Below are 14769 nucleotides of genomic sequence, written 5' to 3'. Positions count from 1 at the left end.
ACATTTAAAACCATGGGTAGTTATTATCATATTCAGCAAATACGTGCAACTGAGACAACTAGTGGCAGCATCTCAACAGCGCACATTATCCTTTCAAGCCTACAAGAGGCCGCACAGGGCAGTTTTGCATGTTACCAGATTTAAAATTCAATTACAAATAGTTCAAAATAAAACCTTAAGTAGCGTGTCTGTTAGCCCTATATAGTATTGACCAAAATGATCATAGGTTCAATTCCGTTGTGCTACGTTTAAGCTGGTGGGGCCAGGCATGCAGAGTGGTAGTAGTCATTAACCCAATATCTAACGCTAATTACTTGTTTACACATATTTAAAACATCTTCACAATTTTAATAAGCTGACACTATCACATTTCTTAGATCATCTCTCCAAAATTACTTAGTCCATAGTAGTAATTCCCCCAGACTTGCTGCAAAATGTTCTTACCACGGGGACATCAGTGTAGATAATTTGCAAACAGTAGAAGGGGCCACTATTGAAATAATGTGGATTGGGAGAGGAGAAATGCCCAGATCTGTACACAATACTGCAATGGCAACCAAATAAATATCTCCAATGATCCAAAGGAATAATACTAAATGGTATTAGGTGAGATTCAATATCAGCAATGTGGTGGAAATGACCAAAGGAAGGCTGGGTAACCTCCAAGAGTGTTCAAATACACAATGCATTCCAAGCAACAACCTGAAGAATAAGGGTAAAAGAAGTGACTGGGTATCACAGCTAGAAATTTTGATAATGCTAAAACCCCACACTGAATGAGAACCAATGGCGTGTGCATTTAGCTGATCCACATGGTGTTCCTTTTCTCTGCGTTTTTCACTGCCAATTTATAAGACAATGTGAATATGTTGTTCAAAACTCAGTTTTAACCCTGGTGTTGATTGTGTCTGTCAGAATGTGGATACAGGGCAAGAAAAAGGTCTGAGTCAGTAAACTTTACATTTTCTTTAAGAATCCTTCTGACTCCTCCCCAAAAGATATTTGGGCCTCCCCTGCTTCAGTCTTCCTGTGATTATCTCTTAACGATAAAGCCTTGTTCCCTCAGACTCCCTATTCACATGCCTTGCCATGGACTCTGCTCTCAGATCCCATCCCAATGCTGGTGCATTCAGCTGTCGGCTTGATATCACTGACCATATTTTGGAAAAGTAAGGCTTGGGAAAGTTACACAAGCCCACAATTGCAAGACTGTATTAAAGTATATCCTTTCTCACCTTGTCGTCAACTGAAGAAGGGGACGGTATCTTAAGATAACAGGCTGGGGCAATTTGGGAGATGAAGGCAAAGTAAGGGATGGGAGTCATAATAACAGACAGAGGGGTAAGAACAAAATATGAAACAAAAGAATCCTGTTGAAATAGGAAACCAAGGAGGAAATAACTGGCAAGGAGGAGGAGTAATAAATGGGCTGAGGATGGGGAATATGGGTGACAAAGGTTGCAGGAGGGGGCAGTGTGGGAGTTAGTTGTGTGGGAGGTCAGGAGACCAGTGGAGGTGGAAGACTTGCAAAGGAGAGTGTGGGTAAGGTGGATGGGAGATGAGAGTAGTGTAAGAGGATTAGGTAGGAGAGTGTGGGGAATGGTGTAGGGAAAAGAGGTTATAAGAGGCAACAGAGTGTGGGAAAGAGGTTGATTTGACAAAGCAGAGTGTGAGGACAGGAAGTCAAAGCAAGACATAGGCAAGTGTGGAGAATTATTTGAGAGGATGTGGAAGGAGGATGCCGAGAGGTGGGAGGGAAGTGTAGAAAGGAGAGAATTGTTGGCAGTGGGGGGGGGGGGTCGGGGGGGAGGTCAGAGATAGGAGGGCATGAAGGGAGGAGGTTGGAGTAGGAAGTTACAGGGTTCCCACCGTGCAAGAGCAGGTGTTGGTGGGAGGCTGAGAAGCAAGACGCTATAGCAGGGAGGAGTACCAGAGATAGATGTGGAGGATGCCTGTCAAGAGATAGGAGGGTATAGGAGGAGGAAGACAAGAGGTAGGAGGTGTGAAGGTGGAGGTAGGACGGTACTGAGGAGGTGCTTGACGTTGTAGAGGGGGAGTGTTGGGGAGATAGGAGAGCTATTGAGAAGTTTGTAAAAGGGATGTAGGGAAGGAGATCAAAGTGGGAAAAGATAGGGATAGGAGGATGGGAAGCAGGAGGATGGGGGTAGAGGTTGAGGAAGGACAGTTAAGGCAAGAAGGTGTTGAGATGGACAGGTTAGGAGGGCTGTTAGGGGACAAGGAAGTGGGGTATTGGGAAGGAGGTCAAGGTAGGAAATGTCTGGTAAGTAGAAAAATAAGTTGAGGAGGGAGACATTCAGGTAAATAGGAGGGTGGGAGAAGAGGAGGCCAAGTGAGGGGAGGTTAAGAGTTAGAAGTGTGTGAAGAGAGAAGAGCTGGAGATAGGTCTGGAGATGGACGAGAAGCAGTGGGCTGGGTGCTAGAAAGAGGGTGAAGTGGGGAGAAGGCCGAGAGTTAGGAGGACGTGGGAGGAGGTTAAGGTAAAGGATGGGAAGAGGAGATCAAAATAAGAAGGTTTGGTATGATCTGCAGGGAGAGGAGAGGTTGATAGGAGAGTTTTGGGAAGGAAGTCAAGGTGTTGATGTAGGAGGGAGAGAGATTGAGACAGAAAGGCATGGAGATTGATATGAAAGGTTAGAGGAAATCAAGAGGTAAGAGGCTTGGGGAAGCGATGGAAGGTTGGAAAGTAGAGGGGAGAAAGTTCAGGTTGCAGGATATGGAGAGGAAATCACAAGAATGGAAAGAGAGATTGAGAAGAGAGTGTCAGCAGAGTAGGTCAAGGGTAGGGCTTGCAGGGGAGATTGCAAGGTAAATGCAGACATCCATGTTTGAGAAGTACGTAAGTGTGGGGAAGGAGGCTGAGAGGTACTAGGGTATGGAGTACAAGGTTGATCATTAGAATAATGTGGAGAGTTGTGGTAGTAGTGTGTGGAGAACAGAAGAAGTCAATAGGTAAGAACATGTGAGGGGAAGAGGCTGAGATGTTGAAGAGTGTGGAAGTTGGGGAGGGCAACATCTTTCTTGCAAACATTACATCTGCAGATTCTACAGATGTACGGTGGAGAGCATTCTGACTGGTTGCATCACCACCTGGTATGGAGGCTCCAATGTGCAGGATCAAAAGACGCTGCAGAGGGTTGTAGGCTCAGCCAGCTCCATCATGGACACAACCCTCCCCATCATCAAGGACATCTTCAAGAGGGGTGCCTCAAGAAGGCGGCATCCATTATTAAGGACCCTCACCATTCGGGACATGCTCTCTTCACGTTACTACCATCAGGGAGGAGACCCACACTCAACTTAATTGACGTTGCCAATTTAGTAAAGCTTTCTAATCCACATGTCCCCACTAAGGCCCTCATAGGATCTATGCAGCCATATATTCCACAGTAGGTGTAACGTATTATGGATGCAACCTTCTTAAATGCTGCCAACAGCTTCTTCTCTGCTGCTTGTCTTCCATGGTAATGATATACATTATGGTATATTGTGCCATAGGCTTAAGGTAAAAGCCATCATTTCTCCCAAAAAGCTCTCCTTCCCAGGAACAGCTTCTTCCCCTCCGCCATCAGATTTCTGAACAATCCATGAACCCATGAACACTACCTTGATATTCCTCTTTTGCACTATTTATTTATTTTTTTGTAACTCATCGTAATTTTTATGTCTTGCACTGTACTGCTGCCGCAAATCAACAAATTTTGCAACATATATCAGTGATAATAAACCTGATTGCGAAATGTGCTTTGAGGTACATTCTGACATGTTCCTCCAGATGAATAGAGTTTGCCTGTGGATCAGAGGTAGTGTTTTGTTTTGAGTTATCCACTTCAGCCAATACCAAGTGAGATAAGAACTTTGATTTTGAATTCTGGATTGACATCAAATGGGATCCACTGGCATGTGGTTTTTGGGAGCTTATTAGGAACTTTCATCCAATGACTTTATTCATTGTCAAAAAGATTATAAAAGTCATGGATACTTTGTGGCCAATCAGACTGTTAATGCTTCCAATACTTCACACTGTTCTCCAAGCAAAGATTGTGAAGGTACATTCATTGGATATGTTATTTTTGTACGCCCTAACACAGTCTGTTTGTTATTACAGAGCCTGCTTGGAATGAGCTGGTGCCATAGAAGTTGATTGCTCCTCTGACCTTCATAGCCATAGACAGCTGCACATTCAGATGATCATGGATACAGACAGTCATATAATAGTTGGCATTACTTGACGTTGCCAATTTAATAAAACTTTCTAATCCACATGTCCCCACTAAGGCCTTCATAGGATCTATGTGGCCATATATGCCACAGTAGGTGTAACCCATTATGGATGCAGCCTTCTTAAATGCTGCCGACAGCTTCTTCCCTGCTGTTTCTCTTCCATGGGAATGATATACATTATGGTATACTGTGCCATAGGCTTAATGTAAAGCCATCATTACTCCCAAAAAGCTCTCCTTCCGAGGAACGGGAGCAAATGATGGATATAGCAGGAACCAAAATCCACTCCCACATGCAATCCACAGCAAATCCCAGGATGGTGATGCTCAACTCTCAAAAGCCCCAGTCATCACCATCCAAACTTTCAGTGGTCTTTGGACTGAAAATCTTCACAGAAAGGTTACTGCATAGAAAGAGTCCTTTCAGCAAATTGAGAATGCAAGGTCCACAGATCAGCAATCCAGCTGGTCCCACATTCCCACTCTTTCCCCTATTTCTGCTAGGTTAATTGGCTACTGTAAATAGCCCACACTGTAAGTGGGTAGCAGGAGAATCAGGCGGGAGTTGATGGTTACGTGAGAGAGAAATGTGGAGAAATGGGACTAATGGGAATGCTCAGACAGCTGGCATAGATGATGGGCTGAATGACCTCCTATTTTGTACGAAGATATGAGATTTTTGTTTCCTATCAAGTACTTCTCTCTTGAACATCCCAAAAGAATCTGCCTCAAGGCCACCTGGCAGTTCATTACAGAACCTAACCACCTGCCGTGTAAAAATAATACTCATTTCACATTTGGTCTTTTGCCAATCACCTTCATCCTATGTCTTCTGATTTCTGACTCTCCACCAATCTATTCTGTCTAGATCCTCTGTGATTTTAAATACACTTGTCAGATCCCCTCTCAACCTTCCCTCTTCCAATAAAAATAAGTCCAGCTTCTCCAGTCTATCTGTGTAATTCAAATCCTTCATCCATGGAATCATTCTTGTAATTTTTTTCTGCATTCTCTAAGGCCTTAGGGATTTTCCACTAACTGAACCTCTGATGCTCCTCCCATGGAACAAAACAGTTTTCCACCCCCTGGCAATTCTGGTATTAGTCACTACCAACCTTTGAGGCCTAGATGTCATCATCATTGAGTGGTGGTCAGAGATCTGCCTTTGGAATGAATATGTCAGGTAAGGACTGGATCATACTTGGCTACTTTCCGCTAACATTCAGTGTCTAAGCTTGTCTGTGAAGTATAACCGTCACTCTAAATAGAAGTAGTACATAGCATGAATTAACACTTTTAAAAGAGAAAGTAAGGTAACAGTTTTTTAAATGCCCCCTTACAAGGCTGTAATGGACAATTTGTACACAAAACGTAATGCATGAAATGTGATATATTTTGTTTGAGATGTTTTTGTCTGGTGCAATTCAGAAGAATTTTTCTATCTCTTATAGAACGAATGCTGCACCTAGAGCCTAATATTCAAACTGCAAGGCCATCAGTCCAGAAATACAATGTGAACACTCCTGCCCTCCTCTGTTTATTCTACTTCAAACCAGAGAAAGTATTGCCTTCTACTTAAGGTGCAGCCAAGTCACTTATTAAAAGATGCATCTGTTCCACACTAAGTAGTGCAGGACTAATAGCATTTACAATTACAATGCCAATGTGAATTATCTGAGGGTATAACTAAAATATACTCAGAAGCCCTTTCTCCTCCCAGCCAGAATTATTTTCTTCCAATAAAAAAAAGGTGATAACCCAGTCACTGCCTAACATTGTTGAAAATCTGAAATCTATTTATATCAATTTCAATGGAAGTGGTTCTAGAATACAGCCCTTTCCAACAGAATTCCCCCACTTAAACAGTGGGGAAAATCAGCAACAACAATTTAATTATGCTTACATAATTTTAAGCATGCAGTTGGTCACAAGTAAAAATATTATTTTGTCAATCTAACTGGGTCCAAGTTAAAGTTAAAGAAAGGCCTTTAATCATCACAATGACTAAAGTTCACATAGCTAGACACAGCCAAAATAGAGTATGTGATGCAAGTGGCATGCTGGAATTATTGGGCTAAAACTTGCAACCAATGGTCAGCTTCTTGTTTCACTACTGATCAACGTAGTAAGTATTGCACTTACCTTTTCTGCATCCTCATTGTCAATAAGCAGTCACAAGTTGGCCCATCCTCAATGGTGAAGCCCTGAGGGGTGGCAGAAGCTGTGCAAACATGATACCATCACATGCAGAGGGAGGGAAAAGGAACAAAGCAAGCTCCTCCTGTAACATGTATGTCATTTGTATAAATTGGATGTTAACATCATTAAGATGCCATTTTAAGGATTGTATAATATGAATAAGTGCAGTCAGTTGTTGCAAAAATGTTTAGATGGGGAAGAAGCCAGAAGCTGGTTGCTTCTGTGGAAGAAAGCTACAGTATAAATAATACTGTAAATGGATGGAAGATTTTACATTGCATACCGAGCTGGCTGCAGTAGGTAAAATGGAGCAGATGAAAATTAAAACTGTTTTGCACCTCACCGGTCATGAGGGAAGAGAAATCTCCAATACCATATATATCTCTTAAATCAGAGCTCAGAGAATGCATTTGATGCAATACAAGTATATTCCAGCCTAACCACAGAATTAAACAGCTGACTTTTACTGGTTCTGTCGCAGGAAGATCCCTTTGACATTTTCTCAGCAGAGCTAGAATTGTTAGCAGAATGTGCAGTTTTGCAGACTTGAGGAACTTGCTTATCAGATATTGGATTTTATAAATGCCTTTCACAGACTGGACAAACTAGAAAGTAAATACTATCTCATCCTAGATGAAAGAAAGCAGCTGGTAGTACACCTACCAAGCATGCCTCAGTGGCTCTCAGGGAGAAAGCTTAAAACCAAGCTGGAAAGTCTGACTAAGGCAGAGATAGTTGCTCCTTTGGACACACCTACCCCCTGCATATCCAGTATGACATATACTGAGAAATCAAAGGGCAAGCAGAGAAGAACCACAACCTTATGGAGATGACCAAAAATGTTTTGAGCAGAAAAAAAAATTCAGTGTACTGGATGCAGAGAAGGGGTTCTGCCAAATCGAGCTTGATGAGCTAAACTCATATTTGATCCATTTCAACACACCATTCAGTAGAAATATTGGAGAAGAGTGCCATTTGGAATGAAAAGGGGAGTTGTTGGGCATGGTTGAGAGAGAGTAAGTTGCAGGAGTCCAGGAAAATAAGGAAAGGGGGAATCAGGCTAATTTGATTGCTCCCTGGGAGCAAGCATGGGCCCAATAGGCCCAATGGTCTTCTTCTGTATCACTGTAAGTATAAGAATGATTGTGAAAAACGCTGCCCTTAAAAGTCTGAGCAGGATGAAGATAATAGCAGATGTCATGATGGTCTTCCTTTATGGGTTCCATAAGTTTCCTTTATGGAGCACTGATCATCTGATATGATCTGCAGCCAGATCCAGCCAAAGTCAAAGAAGTAAAGGAATTGCTGAGTATGTGTACAACTCTTTGTGCTTCATCAACTATCAAACGAAGATGACAGAAGTGCTAAGATGTATAGAAATGCAACAGGCGACAGCCAGTAGGATAGATGTGCAAAAACCTGCTACCATGAAGATTGGAGATATAGTGATGGTGAGTCCCAAAACAAACTGACACCAGATGTGCAGACAGGAATGGTGACATATCACACCCCATATCATATCAGGCCATGATTGGGGTTGGGGAGTGAGCAGGTGCATCCAATATTGGAAGAACCTCTGGACCTCAGGAAGACCACTAAAGAGGCTTTTAGTCAGCAAGTTTGTCAGGGATCAAAATTTTCTAACAGCACAACATGTGACAAGCAATTCCAGTACAGCACAGTAAGACTGCAAACTGGTAGATGAAATTAGGAAAAACACTTCAATAAATAAAAAAAAACATCAAATGATTAAACTTCCATCAGGATTAGCCCATGCTGAGTTTTATACCAACTTTTTGTGAATCTTAGATTTTAAGTACAACACCGGTGCTAAGCCAATATTATGTTATGGATTTGGGCTGAAAGCAGCAACTATAAATTAGCCTGCAGAGATGTACTAGAATTCACCTCTAACCACTCACCTTCAAGTTAAGTTTAAAATCTTATTCCTCAGTTATACCATACATTTGACTGCCAATATATTTGATTCTGGTGGTAGAAATTTCAAAAATCAGCATTCCCTAACAAATACTGTTCAAATAATGCATACACAGTCAGAAAAAATCCTGTCCTGGTAGTATTCTTGTATTTTCTACTTTTATCTCAAATCTCCAAAATTTCTCCTGCTGCTCCTCCCTTCTTCTTCTACTTGCTGGGAAGTGGACTGCTTCTGGTAAAATCACAGAGAATGCAGCAGATGACGACATGCAAAATAATGTGCATTTCTCAGATGTAAACTGTTTCTGATGAGCATTTTACATTCTAGTTTTCTGATCAAACAGTGGGCTGGCATGGTAGTGTAGCACTTAGCATAACGCTATTACAGCACCAGCGACCCAGGTTCATTTCCCGCCGCTGTCTGTAAGGAGTTTGTACGTTCTCCCTGTGTCTGCATGGGTTTCCTCCCACATTCCAAAGACGTACAGGTTAGGAGCTGTGGGCATGCTATGTTGGCGCCGGAAGAGCGGCGACACTTGAGGGCTACCCCAGCACACTCTCAGTAACACAAAAAGACGCATTTCACTGTGTGTTTCGATGTACATGTGACTAATAAATAAATATCTTGTCTTGTCTTAAAATTTTTGCCCTTTAATTCATAAGCTCTCCTGTGCAAATAGCAGTTCACTGAAACATCCAAGTACTTGTGCTGCCTTGTTCTGTTATACCATACCACCACATTGCCTTAAATCTACAATTGAACTGTTAATGCTCAAACTCAAATCCATTATAATTCTTAACAGTTGTCAGATAAAGGATTAGCTCCTCCTGTCTAATTTGAATTGAAACCAAGGTCACAGTGGCAGAAGATTGTTCTCTACCTGTTTTAAAAGTAAATGAGTATATGTTTTATTGATAAGCAGAATTGCAAGATATAGAATAAAATTATGGGTTATAAAAATATAAGAGAAGTCAGCCACTAAGCCAAAATTTTGCTCCAAAAAATCTATACCAACAACATACATAGATGTTATAGGTACATCAGGATTCTTTAATGTTGCTTGAATTATCACCACCCTGCATGTAAACAATGACGCCACACCTAAGCTGACTTTGATTCTTCATAAAGTTTGCTTAAAATGCCATACATGCTGTTTTTAAGTCAGAATAAGGTGTTAAAAAATCAATATTGTTTAAACTTACTTTTAAAATCTAGGCTATGTAGGCCAACAAGCTATGCCACAGAGTTTACATATCAACCAGAGTATTAAGAGATACAAAAAGAACAATTCAATTTAAACCTAAATTAGTTACAGAATTTAATTGTCTTGAGTTTCCAATGCAAAAGGAAATAGAATTATTCTAGTAATACCCAACATCTGTCTCATGCCGTTCAAGGTAATTAGGTGAACCTATTTTAATAAATGGAAATTATTTTTAGTGTATTTCATCAGGACGGTCATTAATTTGAAATGGAATTCCTTTCAACGGAAATTAATTAAGTGTCAAAAGTTGGCAAAGCATTCACCACAAGTTTCTTTACCCCTAATTTTCACCCTTCTTTTCTGAAGGGGCCAAAGTCATGCTTCTTAATGGTTTCAAGGGGCAAGTTACACCATTACCCAGTCTACAAGGTCATAAGCAAGTCCGGACTGAGAGTGCCAACAGGTTTATTTGGCTGTGACTAAACCTAAATCTGCTCTTGCTCAATATTTGCAGGTATACACAAATTAAGAGCTTGACATTAACTGTTCAGCACAGATCAGGAAATAAATCCAGGACAGTTGAGACTATATAAGTTAGTTTGATACCAGGAGAGATTTTATCATTAGGCATTTAGGGATTTGCAACTCAGATTGATAAATCTATTTTATTAAATGTCTCCAATAATCCATAACTGAGGCCAAAATAAGGAAACTGGGAAGTAGACCTAATATTTGCACGGATTAGAAATGGATTCCTATGAGTAGTTGGCTATTCCATAAATTCATAATCCAAGAATGGCTTAGGTATGAGTTTCTCCTCACCAAATTTTCAACTCTTAATTTACAGGTATAGGCCTATGTTTTTTGGACACTGTGGACCAAATCATTCAATTCTTGATTTTGTTTAGTATCTGCCTGTTAACATTCTAAAAATTCAAATTAAAGATCTAAAGTTGGCAATAGATGAGATGTTAAGTTAGTTACGTTGAGAGGAACATAAGATAGCAAAACACATGGACTAGGTTTTGGCAATTTGCAAGATCAGCATTACATGTACACGTTTTACCGATTTATAATATTACATATTTGTTATGACTGGATTGTACAAAGTGGTCCATAATTTATTATTTAATTCTATGATTAGTAATTAAATGTATCACACCATGAAGTGGTAAGACTGTTGATTCGCAATCTACTAAATTTACAAATGCAATGAAGTGACCAAATGAAAGCTGATCATCAGTGAAATCCCACAGGGATCAGGGAGTTGCTGTTACAATCCTCACAAAACAATGAGTGGATAGAATACTATGTACTGTACATTTGCAGATGACACAAAATGGATGTTGCTCTAATAATGCTTACCAAGGTAATTTCATCAAAAATAAGTATAAACACAGTAGGTCAATGAGCAGAGGGCAGCAGATGGTGATCAACATAGATAGGATTACAGTTACAGTCATAAGATAACGTCAAGAAAGACCTATATTTATGCAGTGCCCTTCATGACCTCTGGATATCCTAAAAGTGCTGCACAATCAATTAAATGTTTTTAAAGCATAATTACTGTTCAATGAAAATAAAGTTACTAGTAAATAGTAACAAATATTAAAAAAAAGATTTCCATCAGGGTTTAGTTGTTGTGTCTTACAACTGCTAGTTTAGTATTTTAAGTCAGTGAAGAAATTAAATTATTTAAACATGTGATTATGTGTGTGACTTAGAAACGTAACAAGATATGGCAATGTGGTCTCATTTAGAAAACAAAATTGGTTGGGACTTTATTATCATTAAATAAATGGACTGCCAATGCTACAAAATAATTGATTGGTACATCTAATAGTCCATAGCTAACTTTACCAGATCTGGTCTGGAAATACATGAAGACTGGATGATCCCAATTACGACTTGCATTCATAAAGCAAATATAACAAAATAAAATGTCCCATGGTTCTACACAAGAATGGTATCAAATAAAATTTAACATCTTGCCTTGTTAGGAAATATTAGAAAAGATAAGGTAAGTTAAAATGAGCATTATATAGGAAAATGGGAGGTAGTAGCCAAAGAGTTTTAGAGTGTGAAATTCAAGATTTCCAGTCTAAGTAGCTGCCAAGAGTGAAACAACTGAAATTAGGGATGATCTAGTGGCCAGATTAGGAGGAACACATAGATACAAGGGTTGTGGGGCAAGAGAAGGCTACACAGATAAGCAATATCATGGACAGATTTGAAAACAAGAATCAGAATATTAGACGTCATCAAACTAGGAGCCAATGTAGGTCAATGAGTATAGGTGAGAGGTGAACAGGATGAGGTGCAGGTTAATATATAAACAGCAGAGTTTTGGATGAGCTCAAACCTATGGATGATGGAAGATAGAAAGCTGAGACGGGATTATTGAAGTACTTGAGTCCTGAGGTTACTATATAATGAATGAGGGTTTCAGCAACACATGAGTTGATTCAGGAACAGAATCAAATAATGTTTTGGTGATGGAGCAGGTTTTGATCAGAAGTTCATTTTGGACTCAGATATGAAGCCAAGGTTATGAACAATCTGGTTCATTTGCAGACAAATGCCAAAGAAGAGGATGGACTCAGTGGTTAGGGATGGAATTTACAGTGGGACACAAAAGATGTTCTTTGGCATGGTATTCTCAGTTTTCTATTTGAAAGAAGTTTCTGTTTATGCACTCGGGGATGTCAGATGAGCCTTGTTTCAAATTAATAACAGTGGAGTGGTTGAATACAGGACACAGGAACATAAGAAATAGGAAAAGCAATCGGACATTTAAACCTTTGGAAGAGCTCTGCCATTCATCAAGATCATGGCTGACCATCCACCCCAGTGCCATTTTCCTGCACTGTCCACATATCCCTTGAATCCTTTAATATCCAGAAATCTATTGATCTTTGTTTTGCATGAACTCACGCGATAGTGTAGCCGTTAGCGCGACGCTATTACAGTGCCAGCGACTGGGGTTCGATTCCCGTCACTGTCTGTAAGGAGTTTGTACATTCTCCCGTGTCTGCATGGGTTTCTTCCGGGTGCTCCAGTTTCCTCCCACATTGCAAAGACATACGGGTAGGTTAATTTGGGTTTAAAATGGGCGGCACGGACTCGTTGGGCTGGGAGGGCCTGTTACCATGCAGTAAATTAATTAATTAATTAATTAGATAGATAGATAGATAGATAGATAGATAGATAGATAGATAGATAGATAGATAGATAGATAGATAGATAGATAGATAGATAGATAGATAGACAGACAGACAGACAGACAGACAGCCAGACAGACCAGGCTGAGCTTCAACAGCCCTCTGAAGTAAAGAATTTCATGACCCTCTCAGTGAAGAAATTTCTCCTTATCTCAACCCTAAACAGTTTATTTCTTACTCTGAGACTATGACCCCCTAGTTCTAACCTCTTCAGCCAGGGTAAAAATCCTCCTTCTGTCAGCTCTGTAAGAACATTATAAGTTTCAATGATTAAAGTGAAGGTAATGCAGAGCTATAGCTTGGCTACCCAACTTGAGTTGGACTATATGTGCCAAGATCTTGTGGGGTCAGGTGTATATTCTGATAAAACATTCAGGATTGGATCATGTCAGGCTGGGTCACATTGGTTCAGCTCAGAACTTTATCCAGGTCAAGATAATTTGCTTAGTGTTACCACGTCCTCTGTTCTCGACAATACCTGATGGTTCATCTCGAACAGATCAATACAATTATGGAGATGGTTGGGTTGATTCAAGTGTAGATTAAGTATAAGTTCACAGACTCTGATCGAGTTTGGGTTGGCTGACGGGTCAGGATTTAGTTTTATATCTGAGCAGAGCTGGGTATATCAGAATAAATGTGTAACGTAACATGTTTTAGTAAGAATTGGAATAGTACCAATGAAAAGCAATGGTATGTATCAGTAATTACAGCAAGCCACTAACATAATCTTAGGACATTCATTTTCCTGTGTAAAAAGTGTAACACAATAACAAAAAAGCCTTTCTCTATTTTTATACCAAGTCATTCCATGTAAAAATAAAAAAAAACACCTATGGTTAAAAAATAAGCCAAAAGTAAGCTTATATCAGAAAAGGCCAATTGTTATAAAGGAGAAATGTGTAATGATAGTGCAAAGAATACAGCAAGGGCAATGAAACCTGGTAAAACTGATGCCAGTAGGAATCAGCGAGAAAACCCATCAATGGCTGAAGTTGTATCTCACAAAAAGGGAAGGTAGTTGTGGTTGTTCAAGGTCATTCATCTTAGCCCATGACATTAATGCAGGAAGTGCATTGTGTTGTACCTGATAATTGTTTATAAGTTTATAATTGTTCCATTTTTCAACACTGGAGTACTACTGTCCATAAAGCGAAATGGTTATTGAGTGAAAGATTTTATATGCATTAAATTCAGGAGTAGGAATGGTAACAAATTCTTAACATTAGCTTTGAAGTTATCCTTTACATTTTGAAAACATTTCGAAGAGGCATTGCAAATACTTTTAATAAGTCTAACATTCCCCTCAAAATAACTATAAATATTTGTGGCCACATGAGTCAGATCATGTGCTTCACTATTAATAAACCCTGTGTCCTTTACCACACACCTGTGGATGATTGATAATGTCTTGTATTTGTTTCTGGGAACTGAGCATCACTGGCATGGTCAAGGGTTTCTTATGCATTCCTAATTTTCCTTCAGGTGATGGTGAACCACCTTCCTGAATCAGTGCAACTTTTCCAATGGATGCACTTATTACCACTGGTATGGGGTCATTTCCAGGATTTAGACCCAGTAGTGATATATTTTTACGCCAGGATTGCGATTTACTTGGTAGGAACCTGCTATTGCCTCCTGTCCTTGTTCTGTTTGATGTTTGAGGTGCTGTCAAAGTAGCCTTGTCAAGTAACTGTGATGCCTTTTGCATTTGCTACATGGTTGGTATTGGTGACAGAGAAATTGCATATTTAGGATGGTGCATGGATTGCCAACCAAGCTGCATGCTTTGTCCTCAGTGTTATTGTACTTCTCAATTGATGTCAGATTAGCTTTTATCCAATGAAGTAAACGGTATCCCATCACCCTCCTGACTTCTCCTTTGGCAAGTCAGGTGAGTCACTCACCACAGGATACCCAGCTTCTAACCTGCTCTCACAACTGTAATACATATGTGGCTGGTCT

At 40.0% G+C, this 14769-nt stretch overlaps 1 protein-coding gene across 2 annotated transcripts in view; it reads right to left on the bottom strand.

Moving 5' to 3' along the window:
- Positions 1 to 14769, bottom strand: part of zgc:154075 (uncharacterized protein LOC556929 homolog) — a 195900-nt gene that overhangs the window by 169438 nt on the left and 11693 nt on the right. The window lies entirely within an intron of this gene.

The sequence above is a fragment of the Pristis pectinata genome, chromosome 26 (assembly GCF_009764475.1).
Source record: "Pristis pectinata isolate sPriPec2 chromosome 26, sPriPec2.1.pri, whole genome shotgun sequence".
Taxonomy (NCBI): domain Eukaryota; kingdom Metazoa; phylum Chordata; class Chondrichthyes; order Rhinopristiformes; family Pristidae; genus Pristis; species Pristis pectinata.
Note: the sequence above shows the minus strand (reverse complement) of the source record. Positions and strands in the feature narration are given on the sequence as shown.